Raw genomic sequence first — 23,680 nt, forward strand, 5'->3', positions numbered from 1 at the left:
ATATCACATCACTTTATAATTCTGAATTTTTTTCTAAAAACTAAACAGAATATAAGGGCATGCTCTTATATAATTACAGAAATATAACACTGGTACAATAATTTTATGAATATTCAATTTATATAATTGTTATAAATGTTCTTTATGGTAATTTCACTCACTCATTCAGTATCATATCACACATTGTGTTTAGTGGAAATGTCTCATGAAAATGACAGTAAGGGATTATATTACTACTGAAAATATAAGAATTCATGAATAAGTAAGAAGGGAGGGAAAGAACTTTATTACATTAGAATTTCAACTTATAAATGTAGATAAAAACAGAGTTATAAAATCATCATTTTGCGGTTCTCAGAGTATCGACTCAGGCAAAAACCATAAACCGTTAATAAACCATTTGGGTAAAAATTTGAAGAGAAACACGATATTTACAAAGTCTAGAAGCATTCCCCATACATTACATATTAATTGCAAAGAGAAAAATGATAATATTATAGTGTAAAATCTGGTGAGCCAATTTGACCGAGTAATCAAAATTAACATCAAGAATAAGGGGGCGAATTGACAAAATGTATGTTTTGAATGTGATGCACTGAGAAACAACATTTATTCCTGCCAAAAATATTTGATCTGACTCTAGCCATGAGGAAATATACGTAGTCATTTGTCTAGGAGATAAAATGCTAGTCAAGACGATCAAAATATCTACCCTAATGGAGCCCATATTATGAGGAGTGTTGGGAAGAGCAGAGGAAAATTGCTTGAGGAAAATAAAAAATGAAATTGAAAACTTAAAAATCAAAGTATGGTATTACATTTAGAGTCACATCAATAGTGTGGTACCATACCAACAAAAATAAACATAATGAAAGTTATGCCCTGTTGCAGTTCAAGTATGACTGCTGATGATAATAAATCTGACAAACACAAGTTGAGGGACATACACAAAACGATGGCATGCAATCTTCAAAAATGTCAGTATCATAGAAAATGACAAAAGACTGAGGGTTTTATTCCTTGATTCATCAAATTTATCTATAACCACAAGGCTCAAAAAGTTTAAGTAGAAATTAATTCATAATGAGTAAAACTTTCTTAGAAATAACCATTTTTGTAGCAAATTTCAATTAAAGTAGGCACGAACTGAGCACACCCACAGTTCAGTATCAAGGTTTTGATGTCATTATAAACATGTTCACAGTTTGTTCTGTTTTGCAACGATATTTTACAAGCCCTTTAATGGATTATAATCCTGGTCATCTTGATTCACCTAATAATTATATCACACATTGAATCATTTCAGTAGAAATATATTAATTTCCAGAACTTATTTATGAAAATATCCTAATAGTAAATTATAATAGGTGAGAAGAGATGGAATATTTATTAGTGCTTATTTCTGTTTAAGATATAAAATATAAATAATTGTATCTTTTATTAGGAATATAGCTATATTTATAAAAATTAGATTTACACTCATATAAATAAAATGGCTTTTCATCCAAAATATTAATGATGAATAAAGTAATACATATTTTTATAAATTTATATGATTGTTCAGTACCAAATCTGGCAATTAAGTAAGTGTTGTGTGAGATAAACTGGTATAAATTCTAAGAAAGTTGTAATCTCATTCTCTAGCTCAAAAAGAGCGATAAGTAAAGAAAGTATAATAAAAAAACCTGCTATTTAGTTTTTGATACAGAGTTTCCATTTTCAACAATTTAATCAAAAAGACAGTTCCCGTGGGGCGATACTACTATGGAGGGAGCATTTTGGAAATGTGTAGAATTATTTATAGTTGACACAACAATTAGTATGGCTCCAGAAGTTTCAAATAATTTTACGAAGTATTCATGTGGCTAAAAAGACTATGCATATAATTTGTACTTTAGTTCAGAATTTTACCAAGTATTCCAATTTCAAAATATCAGGTCATCTAATAAGAACCTGCTGTATAAAAAAAATAAATAAAATTAAATTAAAAAAATAATAATAATAAAATTTAAAAAATATATATCAGGTCATCATCAGCAATGCTGCTAATGTTATTTAATTTGCCAACACACACACACACACACACACACACTTCCATCAATTTTTATTTAAAGTTCTTGAATTTGCAATCATTTCATATTTGGATGCAAACATTTGACTGTTCAATTTTATATCTTTTGTGCAGAGATTGGCAAACTAAGATTCTGGGCCAAATCAAGCCTTCCATCTAAATTTGCAAATGAAGTTTTATTGGAACATGGCAGTGCTCATTCATTTGCATATTGTCTATGGCTTTCTTTTGTGCTACAGTGCCAGAGTTGTATAGTTACAACAGAGATTATGTGGCTGACAAAAATCAAAAATTATTAGGTCACTGACCCTTTATCAAAAAAGTTTATACATTTATGTTCTAGTGTATCATTCTCAAGCATTTACATATTTAAATGTATATTATTTCAGTAAAACTTATCTTCCCTTTATTTATCTATTATATTTGAACATGATATTATACAGATTTTTAAAAATTGCTTGTACAGTTTTCTTATAGTATGTGTGGATTTCATTTCAGGATAACAAATGAGGCACTGTGAAATATATTACACATAAAAGGAGTTTGGGGACTGATAGAATTGTAAGCAAGTACACTAACAAAAGTGTCAGAGATAAAAATCATTAAGTACAAGAATTATTACAGTTTTATTTTTAATTGAAAACATTAGGGAATAAGAAAAACTTCAATATTTAAAGCATGTATAAATAAAATATGGCATGTCCATATAATGGGATAAACTGCCCATCCAAATATAGTTGTGGAAATATATTTAAAGACTTGGAATTATATACATAATATACTTTTTAAATTTTTTAAAATACTTTACAGTATTGTTAACTATATACACATTGTTATATAAGAGATCTCTAGAACTTTTTCTTCTTGCACGACTGAAACTCTATACCCCTTGAACAACAATTCACCATTTTCCCTTGTCCAGTCCATAGAAACCAACATTCTATTCTCTCTCTGAGTTTGATTAACTTAGATAATTCATATAAGTGGAATCATACAATATTTTTCTTAATGTCACTGACTTACTTCACTTAGCATATTGTCCCCAAGGTTCATCCATTGTTGTAGCACAAGATTTCCTTCTTTTTTATGCTTTAATAATATTCCATTCTATGTATACACCACATTTTCCTTATCAATTCCTCCACGCACATGTAGGATGCTTTCATTTCTTGGATACTGTGAATAAATCTGCAATGAACATGCGTGTGCAAGTATTTCTTCAAAATTCTGTTTTCAATTATTTTGGTTATATACCCAGAGTGGGATTGTTGGCTCATATGATAGTTTTACCTTTAATTTTTTTGAGGAACCTCCATATAGTTGTCCATAGCAGCTTCACCATTTTACAATCCCACCAACAGTGCACAAGTGTCCCAATTTCTCCACTTCTTCACCAGCACTTGTTATTTTCCTTTTCTTTTTTGTTTTTGAATATTGTTTACCCTAATGGATATGAAGTGATATTTCATTGTGGTTTTGATATGCATTTCCCTGATGATTAGTCATGTTAAGTACTTTTTCATATGCTTTTGGCCATTTTTATTTTTTAGGAGAAAAAATCTTCTCAATTCCTTAGCTCATTTTTAAAATCAGGTTTTTGGTTGTTTTATTATTGAGTTACAGGTGTTCTTTATAAATCCTTGATATTAATCCCTTATCAAATATGGTTTGCAAATATTTTCTCTGATTCCATAGTTTGCTTCTTCACTCTATTATTTTCTTTGCTGTGAAGAAGTTTTCAAGTTTTATATAGTTCCATTTGTCTATTTTACTTTTGTTACCTGTGCTTTTGATGTCATGTATAAGAAATTATTGCCCATTCCAATGTGATAAAAAATTATTCCCTGTTTTATTCTAGGAATTTTATAGGTAAAGATTGTATGTTTAGGTCTTTAATATATTTTGAGTTAGTTTTTATATATGGTGTAAGATAAGGGCCAGTCTTCATTCTTTTACATGAAGATATCCAGTTTCCCAACACCATTAGTTAAAGAGTCTATCCTTTTCCCCATGGTGCAATCTTGGCAGTCTTCTCCAAAAACATTTGACCATACATGTGAGGGTTTATTTCTGGTTTCTATTCTGTTCCACAGGTCTAGATAACTGTCTTTATGCCAATACCATACTGTTTTGAATACTGTAGCTTTGTAAGAAATTTTGAAATCAGGAAGTGTGAGGCCTCCAGTTTTGTTCTCCCAGTTCAAGATGGCTATGTGGGGGGGGGGGTGTGTCCTTTGAAATTCCATATGAATTTTAGAATTTTTTTCTAGTTCTGAAAAAATTGCCTTTGGGATTTTAATACACATTTCATTGAATCTGTAGATCACTGTGGGTAGTATGGACAGCTTAATAATATTAAGCTTTCCAATCCATGAACATGGGTTTTCTTTCAATTTATTTGTGTCTTTAACTTCCTTATGCAATGTTTTACAATTTTTTCTGTACAAGTCTTTCACTTCCTTGGTTTGGTTTATTCCTAAGTATTTCATTTTTTGTGACACTCCCATAAATGGAATTTTCTTAATTGTCTTTGCAGATTGGACATTGATAGTGCATAGAAACACAATTGATTCATGTGTATCAATTTTGTTTCTTGCAACTTTGCTGAATTTATTAGTTCTAAGAATTTTTTTGTGAAAGTTTTGGAGTTTTCAACATATAAAATCATGTCCTCTGTGACATGTGTCTTTATATCTAAGGTGAGTCTCTTGTAGACAACATATGTTGCATTTTTTTTTATTCATTCAGCTACTCTACGTCTTCTGATTGGGGGATTAATCCATTTACATTTAAAGTAATTTCTTATAAAAAAGGACTTACTATTGTCATTTTATTGATATATTTTGTCTGTCTTTGAGCTTTTTAATCTCTCTTTTACTCTCTTGCTTCTTTTCTTTTTGTTTTATTAATTTTATGTATTGACATGCTTTGATTCCTTTCTTTTATTTTAATCTATTTATATTTCTTTGTGGTTACTACTTAGCTTAGATCTTAGAGTTATAACAATCTATTGTAAGTATAACACCTTATAGTTAATATATCGTAAACTGTTAAGAACATAATTTTAATTATATGCAAAAACTCTAAATTTTCACTCCACTCCCACACTATGTTATTGATGTCACAAATTACATCCTTTATATTATGTATCCATTAACATAGTTTTATAGTTATAGTTATTTTTATGCTTTTTGTATTTAAATTTTATACCAGAATTAAAGTGCTTTACAAATAAAGTTTATTTTTGGTTTATTAAATTTTTTTTAAAAAGTGCTTTATACACTACCATTACAGTATTACAGTATTCTGTACTTGTCTATATATTTACCTTTGCCAGGAAGCTTTATATTTTCATATGTTTTTGTGTTGTTATCTAGCTTCTTTTTATTTAAACTGGAAGAACTTAGCATTTATGGCAAGTCTAGTGGTATTTAACTCTCTTTAATATTTGTTAATCTATGAAAATCTTTATTTCTCCTTCAGTTTTGAAGGACAATTTTGCCAGATATAGTATTCTTGGTTAGCAGTTTTTTATTTCAGCATTTTGAGTCTATCATCCCATTACCTCTGGCTTGTAAGGTTTCTGCTAAGAAATCCACTGATAATCTTATGCTAATTCCCTTGCATGTGATGTATTGCTTTTTTCTTCCTGTTTTCAAGATTCTCTTTTTGTGTTTGTCTTTTGACAGTTTGATTACAATGTGTCTTGGCATGGGTCTCTTTGAGTTCATCTTAGTTGGATCTTTTAAGCTTCTTGATTTGGATGTCCATTTCTTCAGATTTGGGAAATATTCATCCATTATTTCTTCAAGTAAGCTCTCTGTCCCTTTCTCTCTCTTCTCCTTCTGGAACTTTCATAATATGTACTTTGTTTTGCTTGATGGTGTCCTATAAGTCCCCTTATTTTTCTTCACTTATATTCTTTTTATTTTCACTCTGACAATAATTTCAAACAACCTGTCTTCAAGTTCACTGATTAAACAATTCTTCAAGTTCACTGATTAAATTTCTGCTTAATCAAGTCTGATGTCAAACCTCAAATGAAATTTTTCAATTTAGTTAATGTATTTTTTTGTCTCCAGAATTTCTACTGGTTATTTTTAATGGGTTTTATCTCTTTGTTAATACTTTCATTTTGCTCATGCATTGTTTTCTGATGTATTTTAGTTTTCTATCTGTGTTCTCTTTTAAACCACTGAGCTTATTTAAGACAATTATTTTTAATTCTTCGTCAGGTCATAGATCTCCATTTCATTGGGGTTGGTTTCTGAAGTTCTAAATTTTGGCCATGTTTCTGTTTCTTTGTGTGCCTTGTGATTTTTTTTTTTTCTTTCTGAATTCTATGTATTTGAAAAACAGCAACCTCTCTCAGTCTTTATGAACTGGCTTTGTATAGGGGGACCTTCATCAATCAATCTGGCTAGAGATTCTAAGAGCATCTGAAACCTTTTGTGGGAAATGAAACCTGTCTGGGCTTATACATGTAATTTTCCACTTACAGAGGCTTGCTGGTTTCTTTTTTAAGAGCAGATAATCTTTTGCTTTCACTGGTGTCTGTCTGCAGTACTGCAGTTTCTTTGGTGCTACAGCAGCAAGCCACCCCATTCTTCTTTGATCTCAGGTCCCCCCAGGCATTGAAAGTATGCTGGCTACATGTCATAATCTGAGTCAGTTGAGACAGATACCAATCCCTTCAGCAGTGCTCCAAAAAGCCAGAACACGAGACATGCTCCCCTTTTCTCCCTCTTATGGTAGAAGCTACAAGTTAGTGCCTTCTCACAATCTCACTGAGCTATGCCAACATCTGTCTGTGGTACGGAGGGCCCTCTGGTGCCACAGCAAACCACCTGTGCTCTCCCCTGTTTCTGACATTCAAAACTATGCCGGTTCCATTCATATTCCAAGTTAGGTGAACAGAAACTGATCCCTTGGTCAGTCAGAATGTTGAACACACATTCCACTCTTCTCTTTCCTCCTCAAGGGAAAAGTTACAACTTGAACTGAACAGTACCTGCTTAGGGTTGGGGCAATAACAGGTAAAAAGAAAGAGTTTTTTAAAATCTGTTTTAATGTGGCTATTCTCAGCTTTGCATGTACTTGTGGGTATTTCAACTTCTTAATTGATTTCTGGAGTTCTCCTAAAGGTATTTTGTTCCACACGTTGTTCTTAAGTCAGCGCCTCTTCAGTCAGGATTGGGGAACAATAACTGGGACCTCCTAATCTGCCCCTTTCTGATGTCACTCCTCCCACATAATGTACTTTTAAACTTACAATTATATTGGTGATACACCAAAACACACACTTTCTCACGCACAGGACTTTCTTCACTATAATTCCTGGGTGACAGAAATATAGAGAATTTTATTTCCTTCTATGTTTTTGTATCTTCTATCAGGATCATTTGTTACTTCTGCAAATAAATTAGTGTTTTTGGATATCTAATATTATATCAGATGTCAAATGAATTCGTGATCTTCCCCCACAAAAAAATCTCCTGCATCCACAATCTTCCCATATAAGTTGACTTATATGCAATCCCATCATTTCAGTTGCTCAAGTGAGAGAACCTAAAGCTATCCTTGAAATATTTTCTTCTCTTACACTCCTTACTCAGTCTACCAGGAAATTCTATTGAATCTATGTTTAAAATATATCTATAATACAACCAATTCACACTACCTCCATTGCTACCACCTGGGTCCAAAGCAGCATCATCTCTAGCCTAATTATAGAAATAAGCTCCATATAGGATTCTATGCAGCTATCCTTGCCCTTCTCAAGACAAGGAAAGCCTTCAAAAGATCTAAATTGGATCTAGAACTTCTTTCTGCAAAACCTCACTTGATTTGACTCACAGGAATAACCAAAGTCCATACAATGTTCTGCCAAACTCCTACATGATCTAGACCTCCTTCTTCTATCTTATTACACTCTGACCTTCTTCTTCTTCCTGTTCCTATATCATGGCAGAACATATTTCACCTCAGGTACTTTGTTCTAGCTTTTCTCTCTGCTGGGATATTCTTCCTCCATGTAACCACTTACTTGGCTAACCCCCTCACCTCCAAATCTTTCACAATTTTACCATCTCAAGGAGGCTGACCCATAAACTCCTATGTATTACTACACACTGCCCTCTACTCAGGACCCCTATTTAACCAGATGTATATTTTCTTCATTTCATAGTAAAAAAAAAAAAAAAAAAAAAAATCAGCTTCTATTATTTAACACTGATGAAGGAAGGAAGTGGCACATTTTATATGTAATCCTACCCTAAACCTTGTATTTAATTGCATTATTTTTAAAACAGATCGAAATTGTTAATGGTGTTCTATTTTGATTAACAATAAATTAGTTTGTAATCATTGTGTATGTCGCATCTGATAATGGGCAAACATGTATCCATGGCTGCTGCAGTACAGTGGACATGAATCAATCAGAAAGATAGTGTCTGTACATAATCATTAAACATATACCAGTGTCTACAAGCTAAGCAGCCTTCTGTAGTAGGTAGGAAAATACCAGAAGATGGTTTAAAATATTCCCTTTATTAATAAACCACCAAGAAAATAATCCATGCAGAAATATTTAAGTATCTGATACAATGCTCTAACAAATTCTCTATTTCTTGAATAGCTATACCTTTCTGATACTCCTATTCTGATTCCTGTGACAGTAAATTAATGTCTCAATTTCTGAAGGAAAGAAAAGAGGTATGCAGTAAATATCTATAATAGTTATTCTTTTGATAATTAATTCAACAAACATATTGAACACCTAGTTTGTGGTGGCTTCTTGGATTAGAAGAGTTACTGAGACAAATAAGAATATTGGTTCAATTAGGGAGGTCATGAGCTAGGAGGGAAACAGACCTACACAAAACTGGTTCAAAAGTAACAAAAGGTTATGTACTAATAATGTGAATAAAGTAGTAAGGGACCACAAAGTGGACAAATGACAGAATAATGTTATAGGCTTATAAACATTTTAAGTTTCCCCACAACATCCCCAAAACAATAATTATTATCAACATCAATGTTTATCATTTATCATAATCATCTTTTTCCCCTCTTATGTTAGTGTTTTATTATATACTAGTTTGTTTTTACTATCTCATAACTATTAAAGAGAATGAACTTCTTTTGATGACCAAAGGAAGTATTGATCTTAGGAGAAGATACTAAATTCCACCTAGGAAGGAAATGCAGGCATGCCAGCAGTGCTGTTAACTAGAAAATCAATAGACATCTCATCTCCTGGCATAGTGGGACCTTGGCTATGTATGTGACTGCATGTGGTTTCCATAACCTGAATAGTCTCCTGAACCCTGAGTGCCACATATTTAAGATGACAGCCCTGTATTTACCCTGTCAAAAATTTCAGGTTCAGTATCTGGTTCACTTAGTAGCTTCATATTACTGCTAGTATGATATGATAGACAACTCAAAATGGCATATGTTAGAACAGTGATGCTTTCTTAGGGGTATCTGGAAAATATGATTTATAAAAGGGAGATGATATTTGATAGATTATTTTCAATGAAATGAGCTACTCTAATGAATTTTTGAAGACTATCATTTGTTGATACTTTCTCATCACTGAGTTTAACAATGAAAGCAAAATAGATTAACTAGTGACGAAAATAAAATGGAACCATTTTTTATATAAAAGGTTTTCTGTAGCTTCAAAATTTTACTCCTGCAAAACATTAGGGGCAATAAATCCCTCTCTGTCCTCCAACTTTCAGAGCTGAACTCGCTAATATCATTTAAAATTTTATTTCTAGTGTTTTCTAATTGAACATGAACTTTCCATAGACAACAAAAAAGGCACATCTTTACTTTTTTTTCCTTGCATGACTCTTAAACTGGAAATAAGAATTAAATTTCAGAGGCAGAGCTCTACCCACCACCAGAGCCTCCCATCGAGCCGCTTAGATAGCCTCAACCACCAGAGGGCAGACAGCAGAAGCAAGAAAAACTACAATCCTGCAGCCTGTGGACCAAAAACCACAGTTACAGAAAGATAGACAAGATGAAAAGGCAGAGGGCTATGTACCAGATGAAGGAACAAGAAAAAACCCCAGAAAAACAACTAAATGAAGTGGAGATAGGCAACCTTCCAGAAAAAGAATTCAGAATAATGATAGTGAAGATGATCCAGGACCTCGGAATAAGAATGGAGGCAAAGATTGAGAAGATGCAAGAAATGATTAACAAAGACCTAGAAGAATTAAAGAACAAACAAACAGAGATGACCAATACAATAACTGAAATGAAAACTACACTAGGAGGAATCAATAGCAGAATAACTGAGGCAGAAGAAAGGATAAGTGACCTGGAAGACAGAATGGTGGAATTCACTGCTGTGGAACAGACTAAAGAAAAAAGAATGAAAAGAAATAAAGACAGCCTAAGAGACCTCTGGGACAACATTAAACACAACAACTTTCACATTATAGGGGTCCCAGAAGGAGAAGAGAGAGAGAAAGGACCAGAGAAAATATTTGAAGAGATTATAGTCGAAAACTTCCCTAACATGGGAAAGGAAATAGCCACCCAAGTCCAGGAAGCGCAGAGAGTCCCATACAGGATAAACCCAAGGAGAAACACGCCGAGACACATAGTAATCAAAGTGGCAAAAATTAAAGACAAAGAAAAATTATTGAAAGCAGCAAGGGAAAAACGACAAATAACATACAAGGGAACTCCCATAAGGTTAACAGCTGATTTCTCAGCAGAAACTCTGCAAGCCAGAAGGGAGTGGCATGATATACTTAAAGTGATGAAAGGGAAGAACCTACAACCAAGATTACTCTACCCGGCAAGGATCTCATTTAGATTTGATGGAGAAATCAAAAGCTTTACAGACAAGCAAAAGCTAAGAGAATTCAGTACCACCAAACCAGCTCTACAACAAATGCTAAAGGAACTTCTCTAAGTGGGAAACACAAGAGAAGAAAAGGACCTACAAAAACAAACCCAAAACAATTAAGAAAATGGTCATAGGAACATACATATCGATAATTACCTTAAGCGTGAATGGATTAAATGCCCCAACCAAAAGACATAGACTGGCTGAATGGATACAAAAACAAGACCCATATATATGCTGTCTACAAGAGACCCACTTTAGACCTAGGGACACATACAGACTGAAAGTGAGGGGATGGAATAAGATATTCCATGCAAATGGAAATCAAAAGAAAGCTGGAGTAGCTATACTCATATGAGATAAAATAGACTTTAAAATAAAGAATGTTACAAGAGACAAGGAAGGACACTACATAATGATCCAGGGATCAATCCAAGAAGAAGATATAACAATTATAAATATATATGCACCCAACATAGGAGCACCTCAATACATAAGGCAACTGCTAACAGCCATAAAAGAGGAAATTGACAGTAACACAATAATAGTGGGGGACTTTAACACCTCACTTACACCAATGGACAGATCATCCAAAATGAAAATAAATAAGGAAACAGAAGCTTTAAATGACACAATAGACCAGATAGATTTAATTGATATTTATAGGACATTCCATCCAAAAACAGCAGATTACACGTTCTTCTCAACTGTGCACGGAACATTCTCCAGGATAGATCACATCTTGGGTCACAAATCAAGCCTCAGTAAATTTAAGAAAATTGAAATCATATCAAGCATCTTTTCTGACCACAACGCTATGAGATTAGAAATGAATTACAGGGAAAAAAACGTAAAAAAGACAAACACATGGAGGCTAAACAGTAGGTTACTAAATAACCAAGAGATCACTGAAGAAATCAAAGAGGAAATCAAAAAATACCTAGAGACAAATGACAATGAAAACACGATGACCCAAAACCTATGGGATGCAGCAAAAGCAGTTCTAAGAGGGAAGTTTATAGCTATACAAGCCTACCTAAAGAAACAAGAAAAATCTCAAGTAAACAATCTAACCTTACACCTAAAGAAACTAGAGAAAGAAGAACAAACAAAACCCAAACTTAGCAGAAGGAAAGAAATCATAAAGATCATAGCAGAAATAAATGAAATAGAAACAAAGAAAACAATAGCAAAGATCAATAAAACTAAAAGTTGGTTCTTTGAGAAGATAAACAAAATTGATAAGCCATTAGCCAGACTCATCAAGAAAAAGAGGGAGAGGACTCAAATCAATAAAATCAGAAATGAAAAAGGAGAAGTTACAACAGACACCGCAGAAATACAAAGCATCCTAAGAGACTACTACAAGCAACTTTATGCCAATAAAATGGACAACCTGGAAGAAATGGACAAACTCTTAGAAAGGTATAACGTTCCAAGACTGAACCAGGAAGAAACAGAAAATATGAACAGACCAATCACAAGTAATGAAATTGAAACTGTGATTAAAAATCTTCCAACAAACAAAAGTCCAGGACCAGATGGCTTCACAGGTGAATTCTATCAAACATTTAGAGAAGAGCTAACACCCATCCTTCTCAAACTCTTCCAAAAGATTGCAGAGGAAGGAACACTCCCAAACTCATTCTATGAGGCCACCATCACCCTGATACCAAAACCAGACAAAGACACTACAAAAAAAGGAAATTACAGACCAATATCACTCATGAATATAGATGCAAAAATCCTCAACAAAACACTAGCAAACAGAATCCAACAACACATTAAAAGGATCATACACCACGATCAAGTGGGATTTATCCCAGGGATGCAAGGATTCTTCAATATACGCAAATCAATCAATGGGATACACCATATTAACAAATTGAAGAATAAAAACCATATGATCATCTCAATAGATGCAGAAAAAGCTTTTGACAAAATTCAACACCCATTTCTGATAAAAAGTCTCCAGAAAGTGGGCATAGAGGGAACCTACCTCAACATAATAAAGGCCATATATGACAAACCCACAGCAAACATCATTCTCAATGGTGAAAAACTGAAAGCATTTCCTCTAAGATCAGGAACGAGACAAGGATGTCCACTCTCACCACTATTATTCAACATAGTTCTGGAAGTCCTAGCCACGGCAATCAGAGAAGAAAAAGAAATAAAAGGAATACAAATTGGAAAAGAAGAAGTAAAACTGTCACTGTTTGCGGATGACATGATACTATACATAGAGAATCCTAAAACTGCCACCAGAAAACTGCTAGAGCTAATTAATGAATATGGTAAAGTTGCAGGATACAAAATTAATGCACAGAAATCTCTTGCATTCCTATACACTAATGATGAAAAATCTGAAAGAGAAATTACGGAAACACTCCCATTTACCATTGCAACAAAAAGAATAAAATACCTAGGAATAAACCTACCTAGGGAGACAAAAGACCTGTATGCAGAAAACTACAAGACACTGATGAAAGAAATTAAAGATGATACCAACAGATGGAGAGATATACCATGTCCTTGGATTGGAAGAATCAACATTGTGAAAATGAGTATACTACCCAAAGCAATCTACAGATTCAATGCAATCCCTATCAAATTACCAATGGCATTTTTTACGGAGCTAGAACAAATCATCTTAAAATTTGTATGGAGACACAAAAGACCCCGAATAGCCAAAGCAGTCTTGAGGCAAAAAAATGGAGCTGGAGGAATCAGACTCCCTGACTTCAGACTCTACTACAAAGCTACAGTAATCAAGACAATATGGTACTGGCACAAAAACAGAAACATAGATCAATGGAACAAGATAGAAAGCCCAGAGATTAACGCACGCACCTATGGTCAACTAATCTATGACAAAGGAGGCAAAGATATACAATGGAGAAAAGACAGTCTCTTCAATAAGTGGTGCTGGGAAAACTGGACAGCTACATGTAAAAGAATGAAATTAGAATACTCCCTAACACCATACACAAAAATAAACTCAAAATGGCTTAAAAAAAATAAAAATAAATTTCAGAGGCAATCCATTGCTTGTTAATCAGCATATGGATTCTAATTCCATTGCTAATTTACCCAAAATGTAAACCATTATAAAAAGAATTGTCAAAGTATTAATTATACAAAAATGTGCTGCATATATCACTTATTATAAAACAAAGAGAAACTCCTATGTGTCATTGTCCCCAAACCTTCTGATTATGATAAGAAGCAATGTATTAAATTCTAAAAAATCTGTATTTTCCAGGGAGATTTCTAATGAATTTACAAGATAATTAGAGACTTATACAAGTTTTTTTTTTTAAGTTAACAATTAAAACTCCACAATTATATCATCAGCATTTAGCCCATCTATAGAGTCAGAACATTTTTTTTTATCCTAGATATGACAAGAGATTGTAGTTAGAGAAATTTCAAGTCAAAAGAGTCAGAAGAATTTAAATGGAGACTACTTATAGTATATTAAATTCTGTCCTTAATAAAGACTTACTCTACATTCAAATGTGATTTTTTTTTTTTTAGCTTGAGTTTGACATCTAAATGACATCACTATAGTTCTCTACAAAAAAGTTAGTGCCTTCTAATTTCTGAAATCTCTTATTTACCCCAAAAAAACTATAGGATTTTAGGACCAAGTTTTTTCTTACTTTATTATGCTGCTGCTGCTGTTGTTGTTTTCCCTCTGTGAATGATGTATCAGCTTTAAGTAGCTGATTAGTAGGAAGTTACAAGCTCAGAAAGGTGCACAAAGTTGGATTCAAGTATAGAAGTAATAGTAAATATACTCGAGTTAGAATTTTATATATTATTGGGGAAATTAAAAATTTTGAACAGAGGAGTAATCTGAAATTTTTACATTCTCACCAGGTTAAATTTGAATTATCTGTTAGTTATCCAAGTGAAATATCAAGTAGTAAGTCAGAAAATCAGCCTTAGTTTCATAAAATCTCATTTAAGTAGTTTAAATAAAATTAAATTTGAGTTTCAAAAAAAATAATGCCCTATTGGATTAGAGCAGCATGTTTTACAAATTTGAAGTAAACTTATTTTGCTCTACTCCCAAATGATCCTATAGGTCCTAGGAATTCTGACTCTCTTCATAAATATTACAATCACAAATGGGTTTTCGACATTGTGATTTCAATATTTTGCTTTGCAGGCTTTTTAAGAAATTCATTTTATGCCACTTTCTGAAATGATGGTTTTCTTTCTGTACAACCAGGAAGAATTAATATTCTGTTCATCTGAACGTGATCTACTTAGAATATTTTATTTCTGTCCTAAGTGAATGTGAAGGATATCTGCTTGCATAGTCCACATTTTTCAATTATAGATGTGATGATCTGTGAGTCTCCACAAAGAGAGAAAAACAGTAGAATTTTTTTTTCTTTATTATTAGAGAAATCTGTGAACCATATTACACCCTTGCTTGGCATTTCCAACCTTTAAAAAAAATTACTGGTGAATAAAATTTTATCAAAATTCAGTAAGTACATGAAGACATTCTTTATTATAGATCATATATAACTGCTACATTAGTGTATGGGCATTGTGTTGACAAACTCCTGTGATCCAGAAACAATTGGGTGTTCCCTTTATAGCAAATCCCTATTTACATGGTTCACACACACACACACACACACACACACACAGACTTTTTTTTTAAAGAAGAGCATTTAGTGGGAAAACACTGCAAATCAAGTCCAGAGTGATTCCTAGCTTTGGATCTTAGAAGACAAATGACCTTGGTCAAGCCATGTAACCTCTGTGGGGCTTATTTCCATAATGAAATTATGAGATAAAATGGATACCTCCTCTATTGCAACACACTTAAGAATCAGATGACTCAAAAGACTAAAATATTGATCAGCTAATGGGCAGATAGTGTGAGAGATAATTCCTTAAGTTATTTAATATATATTATTAACACTAAATAAAATACACAAATGGCCAGTAAGCACATGAAAAGCTGCTAATCGTCATTTTCCATTGAGGAAATGCTGATTAAAACTACAATGAAATTACATTTCATAGCCACTATAATGGAAAAACAAAACTTGACAATACCAACCATTGAACAGGATATGAAGCAACCGGAAGTCTCATACATTGCTGATGGGAATGTAAATCAGCAACAAACAATTTGAAGAATTGGTTTGGGAGTTTCTTATAAAAAAAATTCCAATCCTATTTATTCAAGAGAAACACAAGCACATAACAACAAAAAGAGTTGTACAAAAATGTTTATAGCCTCTTTATTCATAACAGCTAAAAACTGGAAAAAAAAACAACAGATGTTCAACAGAAAACTGAATAAACAAATTATGGTATATCGATACAATGGAATACTAGTCAGCAATAAAAAGAATGAACTACTGATACACTCATCTCATCAAGCTGAACAGTCTGTGTATTTTATTGTATGTTCCTTTTATTTTAAGAAAAATACCCATTTCTAAAACACAAAATAATGTGAGACCACAAAAGAATATTTCTATAGGATAAATATGAACATATCACATAAACTCACTGAGCTTCAGTTTCTTCACTGTAATATAAAGAAGACAATAGCAAAAATGTAGTATTTGCTTATTTCATATTTTAATCAGGGATTATTTATTTTTAAAGAACATATATACATTCAAACTGATTTTGGAATGAAACTAATTAGGGAATGCACAAGGAAGGGAATGGCATGCCATAATAGCATGCAACAAAGTGGCTAAATGAAAATAGGAATCAGGACATGCATTTTGTTAAATCCAAATTTTATCATCCAAGATATGGGGGGCGGGGGGTAATCCTTAATTTATTCATGCTTTTCGGTCATTGTAATCTCCTATAGGAGATTTCTCTATTGTTCCTGAAGCAAACGATGTCTGAAATAAGACCTAAAACTACTGATATTTTTTGAAAGGGTAGACTTTCTCCATAAGAATAAAAAATACAACTTTTGTACTTTTTGAACCCAAATATATTTATTTAAGCCATTCTAAACAAAATGAAGTCTGTATATTTTTGTGTGGGCACATGAAACAAATATTTCTACTAAAAATGAGACTACATACCTATCAAATTACAATAGAAAATGGACAAAAAATATCTCCTGTGTTCAAATGGAAAATTTGTATCTCGTTTTGTGTGATCTACCAACAATCTTCAAAAGCAAACTCTGAACGAAGTGCCAAAGCAATACCATGAAGGCTCTGACAAGGTTAATGCAGAATTGAAAAGCTGACTTAATAAATTTCTGTTATGTAAAAAGCTTAGTTAAATATAGAAACTAACATATATTAACCTAATTTATCTCAGTTTTATTTCATCTGAAACTTTCTATGTAATAGATTCAATTTAAAAATGAATATGAATTAATAGGAAAGAAATCATTATTTAGGAACAAAAATAGTACTGCTTAATTTAAATGAAACTTTGGCAGTCTTCTGGATCAACTACACTTTGAATACCTGAATACTGAATATATTACCTTCGCAGTTTGAATAGTTCTAGTATTTGGAAACACTCCACCTTGTCAAGGAGTTCACTATATCTTCAGAATGCTCTGGAGTATGAGCTTAGGGCATCAGCAAAATAGGATCAAAAAATTTGATAATATTTTCTGAAATAATTCAAAGTGTTTATGTGTCAAAGATATTATTAATAGTAATAGAAAAATACAATCATTTTAGACTTCTATTCATACCTTTCATGTTTCAGAGCTGATATATTTTGAATTATGATAGATGAGAGTTGATGGTTCCATTAAGTGCTTGGGGCCTCTGAGGTTCATAGTGTGAACATATTTGCTACCCCATAATTTTCCACTTTTCATATTAAATGCTCCTACCCCTTTTAATCATTCCTCATACGCCACTGTTACAAGTCCATTCAAAGTGCTGGCTACTCGCCTCTGAATATGCATCATGCTTTTGACTTTTAAACTGCCATACAACAAAACTGAACAGATTGAACAGAGAGTTCCATTTGTGGTCTGGCAACAGATTGTGCAAGGTGGAGTGGGACTATCACTTCCCACCAATTATTACTAATAATGAAGCCTAAGATTGTATCAATTTGGCAACTAGATCTCACTGCTGGCTCACATTGACTTCCCAGTTAGAAAGCCTCAAAATGTATTTATATACATTGGTCTCTCACATACTGTACTGTACAGATAGAATTTTTGGACCCAAGTCTGATACTCAATTATTTCTATTAAACTTAATTTTGTTACATTCAATTCTCTAGCACATCTTTGACATTTTTTTGATTGCTGATTCTGTTACAAACAGCAAAAAAAAAAAATCCACATTCTTCTATGTATGACATTCGGTTATGACTTGATTCTTCTATGCATCACAAAAGTAAAAAATCCACGTTCTTCTTTGACTTGTAACCAAAAATCCACTTATAAATGACCTTACCTAAAATTACCTAATATTTCATCATGACCTTTGGACAGGAACTTCCATAGTTCTAAAATTGGAAGTTCTCTCTTAACTGCTTCATCTCTTTTTAACTAGAATCTAAAATTTTCATCTCCATAGGATAAAAGTTAAAACAGAAGCTATATCCCAGTTCTATGGCCATGCCTTTCTGCTAATAAGATGCCACAAAAGCCTCTTTAACTGGAAAATAAAAAAACATTGAAAGGGGAAACAAAAGAATGAGGTGGAGAACATTATAACACAATGAAAATAAGCTGGTTAGAACAAAAACATATGAATTAATTCCAGCTATACTTTAGGTCAAATAGGACTTTTTGGATTAGCCTATAGATAAAATACCACTTAATGCATTTTTAAGAAAAACATGTTTTACTTTTTAAATCACTTTTGGGTTAGAACCCTTTTACTTTGAAGATCCTATTTAAGTATATAATAATATATATTTTAGCATATTTAGGTGTCACTAGTAGCTTTTAATTACAGAACTCTGACAGGTTTTACTAGTTTTTAGCTTCCCTATAGCTTCATCACAGCAGGATTATTGGCTTGATCTTACATTCTCTTCTGACACCTGTAGTTTTACAGCTTTTTTCCCCCTTAAGAGTCTGTTTCCAAAATTTTTACCGCCTTGAAAGGCAATGTTGGATTTTCTTTGCATTAATAATCACTTGGCTGCTCAAAGTGACCTTCCACCATAAGAATATGTCTTGTGTTCTGCATAAATTATTGTGGTTTTTTTCAGTTAAAAGGAACATACCCTTGATGCTTATTTTACAATTGGACTTCATTTGTTGGTTTTTAAAAATATTTAAAACGACTCTAATTTTCCTTCAGAACAAGAAATTTTCCCTAGTGGAATGACTCAGGTACATCCAAACAAGAGTAGCTGTTTTAAAATGAGATCCTGGCACGTTTGCTTAAAAGTCCACGAAGTGCCTGCTCTCTTTGGACACTGGGTTGAGATGCTTCCTCTGTGTAGAGCCACCTGAATTGACTGATATTGAAGTCAAGCTCTGTTAAATAGAGCACATCCTTTCTATGAAAAGATTTCTCCTTCAGATCTCCTGCTTCCTCTTTCGGGGAAGCTCATTCTCTGATCTGCCCTTGAATATGTGTTGACCTCCAGGTCTCGGTAGGTGGATCTACCTCCATTCACTGTTAGTTTTCTTCTGGTATGATGTTGCTTTTATCACATTTTCAGAAAAAGGCCAGTTTCTCATCTTCCTTTTCTCTGCCGAATGTGTTAGATCCTAGAAATATTTCCCTGAAGTGGTGTTACTGAGACCTCTGGTGCCACCATCTCATCCTGAATGTCCACAGAAAGGAAATGTTTCTTTTTGTCTACAAGAGTTGAATTAAGTTACTTTAAAAGTAACACATGAACTTGTTGAAAAATATTATGTCAACTGAGGTACAAGTAAAACAGAGAGCATGTTGTAAATACCTATGGTCAGGCAGAATAACAGGTGGACCAGTCATTTTGGGGAAACAGCCACAAGTAGCATCCTCAAATCATTTAAATATATGGCAACAAGAGGGCTTCTAACTTCTATTACAACAATGCCACGAGAGAGTAAATATAATGGTGATGTCTCATAAAACATGGCAACAAAACCATCTCTCCTCTTCAGAGCTATTTCCAGAAGTCATTGGGAAGAAACCATTGCATTGTATCATACGAAAGATATGTTTTTGCTTTTTTTTCTTGTTCAAAGTAAAAGATTTCATTTACTATATGAAAGAAGTACAAATAGCTTGACCAAAATTAAACAAAAAAACAAAAAACCAAGAAAACCTCTTTGTTCCTTTATTTCTAATTCAAACCTCAGTTCTACTGCTTAAAGAAGCCTTCTTTCTCTGAATCTCCCTGCCTTACTTCTTTCAATCAGTTATAAGCACTGCCAATTTAATATACAAAATGCTTCCTCTGTCCCCACTACCTTTCTCTTAGCAAATTACCAACAAGTGTAAAATAAAGAAGGAGGAAGAGGCACTTAAATGAGTCAATGACAAAATTATCACAATATGAAAAGATAGGGTATAATCTACTATTTAAACAAATTTTAAAATGTAAAAAGGATCAAGAAATTGATTTACCCAAAGCTTATATCATAGAGAGTTAAATTGCCAGATGATAGTAGGAGTAGCTGTATAAGCTTTCATTTCCTTCTTGTCTTTTCTGTCAAGAATTATATTCTGTTGAGAATATTCTTTTAAAAGTAAAAGCTAACCTATGTGAAAGATAGAATGGGTGCACATAGCTTTTCTGCAGGTAAATTTTCAGTCAAAATGTGTCTTACCTGTGGAATTCATAGGTAAGCTAAATGATGTTTGATCATTAACTGCTGGGAAAACTTGAAGAGCCAAAGATTTTTCTCCCTGTATTTGCTATCTCAATTAATAGCACAACCATTTCACTCAGAAGCCCAAGTCAAAAACCTGGGAACCATCCTCTACGTATCTATTTTCCTCTCCATACCCAACCAAATATATTTGTTAAATTTTCCTTGATGATTCCATTTCCTAAAAGTCTGCCACACAAATTCTTTCTGCTTTCTTTTAGTTGCAATGGCCTTACTTAAACTCAGGGACTGCAATACTGTGATACACTTTTTTTTTAATAAGTATTTATTGTGTGTCCACAACATACCAGCTGCTGTTCTAGTGCTGTACACACAATAGTGGAAAAAATTAGCAAAGTTCTGCACTCTCATGAAGCTTTTAAAGTGTTTCTTGTCTTCAACCTGGTACCTTCCAATGTATCCCACATACTGCAGTCACAGTTATCATTTCCCAACTTAAAATCAACTTAGTATGTTACCCAGCACTCTTTAGAACAGTGAATATTGGTTATAAGTAGTCCAAATAACATTTAAAACTGTAGATTCAAGAAAATACAAACAAACAAACAAAACACACAAAACAACTTTAAGTACAGTGTTTGCTTGATTTATGTCCAATAAAATAAAAATGATGATGATCATGATGGAAACTACAATATGCCCCTTGTTAATATCTCAAAAGTCATCTTCCATAAGGATTCTACAAACATCGTAGGCTTGAAATTTTCTAGAAATATCATGGTAAGTTGTTTCCTGGTTCTTTAAACTCTGTCATATAATTGCCTCCCCTGGTATTCCTTACTGATTTCCAAAACTCAACATAAATGTCATTATTTCTTGGTAATTTTCTCCTCCCTACAACATCTGTTGGCTGAGGTAGAATCTCTCTGTGTTTCTATAGCTCCTTAGGCATATATTAATACAGAATATATTGTGTTCTATTATCATTTTTATTTATATAAATATTACTCACAAATTTATAAAGTTTTTGAGTGGAAGAACAATGTCTTGTTCATGGGTGCATGCTCAATCCCTAAGCCAGTATGTAGCATATATTAAGTAGATGTATAATAAATTTTGGTTGAAGAAATAAATCAGTGAGTAAATTCAACCAGTAAAGTTTTACGCCATTTTTCTTTTGTCCTAGAAATCTGACACCTCTTTTTAAATTTCTCAAGCCTACTGGGGTCAATATGTTTTTAAAAATCATTTACAAACACACTCTTTCTCAATGCTTAATTCTAGTTTCTATGCTCAAAATATCATGTTGACCAAGCACTTCTTCAGTTCTTGTGGTGGCAATAGATATGTAAAATAAAACTATTTGGGTTATGAATTAGCAACATTCATTGATTCTCTTCAATTTTCAAGACGTTCTGGAATCTCAAAGCCAAAACTCTTTTTGCATGTATTAGAAATAATTTCTTGTTCTATTTAGATATCACAATGTGGGAAAAGCACTTACATAACATCTTGCTCACAATAAAAGCTCAATTTTTTTCCATTGAGTTAAATGACTAAATCTTGAAGAAACGGAATAAGTAATACCCTTTATATTTTATTTTTATTACTTTACTTAAAATAAAGAACTCATATTTGAGGTGAAGTCTCTCATACATATTCCAGGTTTAGCTATTCAGATTTTTGCCTCACATTATCCAAATTTTATTTAGAGGTTCCAGGTATAAAATACACTTAAGAAGACTTTCCATTAAAGCATTATACATATTATTTGAAAATATCTTAATTAAATGCTCTTGTAAGTATTCTATTTTGTTAAGAATATGGTTTCTGTTTTAGCAGTTTCAGACTGCTAAGTACGGCCAGGGCAGTTTGGCTGAAAGCTGTTACTTATATACTTAATCAATATTGAAACTTAACTCATGCTGTACAGTTAAATTAAAAAAATTTTGAAGTAAAAGTTTCTATGAAAAATAAAACAAATACATTAAAAAATTAATCATCAGGATGGTATTTTTTCAACATATATATATGTGTGGTTTCTCTTGTAATCAATCAAGCAATCAATAAATGCATAAGTGAGACTGATATATATTGAAAGAAATTTGATGAGGGATTATTTCAAGAAGATTCCTTAAGCACACACACAAGGTCATGATGGCATTTTAAAATTCAGGTTGTTTTGAAAGAGCAAGAACACTAAGTCTGTATTTGGAGTATGCTGATAACTGATACTTTGGATTCAATAGTATTCATAGGATTGCCTGACTTATAGGTAATCATGGAGATAATTAATATTCATTAATTAACTTATAAAGTGACACTGTACAATACGGAAACTAACTCCACTCGTTGAGAAGGGCAAGGCTGCTCCTTTTTGGAGGCATATTAATACATACAATCCACAAGTAGCCCCTGGAACCACTGTGAAATATAATCAGTACAGTTAAAATAGGATAGCTTGATCCATTATAACCTCCCTTCACTCCACTATAATAATTACCTAAGGTATTTAGGGGTTGGAACTAAATTTGGAAATATTTCTCTGCCAGTTTCTTGTTCAAAGTGATGTGCTACAAAGCCCATTAAAATCACAGCAGAAATTTAAATGTAAAAACCGTGTAGGGGAAAATATATTTTTTTACTGATAAATAAAAAGAGGTCTGTGAGTGTCAGACCTGATAAAATTATGGCCATATCCAGATTAACTAGTTGTTTACCTTTACCGTGTATGAAGGTTATCGAAGAAGCCAGAAAGCAATACTGTGCTTTAAAAATGCCTGTAATTGATGTTTTTACTCCCTCAGTTTAATTTTATGTTCTCAAATTAGTAAAATAGTTCTGATTATTTAAAAATTGTTGGGGAGAGGATGAGGGGGAGAAAGACTCCTTCTAAAGTCTGAGTCAAACTTTAGACTATGAAAATTGGAATGTATTATATTTCTGATATAAAACAAACAAAAAAGGG

The sequence above is a fragment of the Eschrichtius robustus genome, chromosome 6 (genome assembly GCF_028021215.1).
Source record: "Eschrichtius robustus isolate mEscRob2 chromosome 6, mEscRob2.pri, whole genome shotgun sequence".
Classification (NCBI taxonomy): domain Eukaryota; kingdom Metazoa; phylum Chordata; class Mammalia; order Artiodactyla; family Eschrichtiidae; genus Eschrichtius; species Eschrichtius robustus.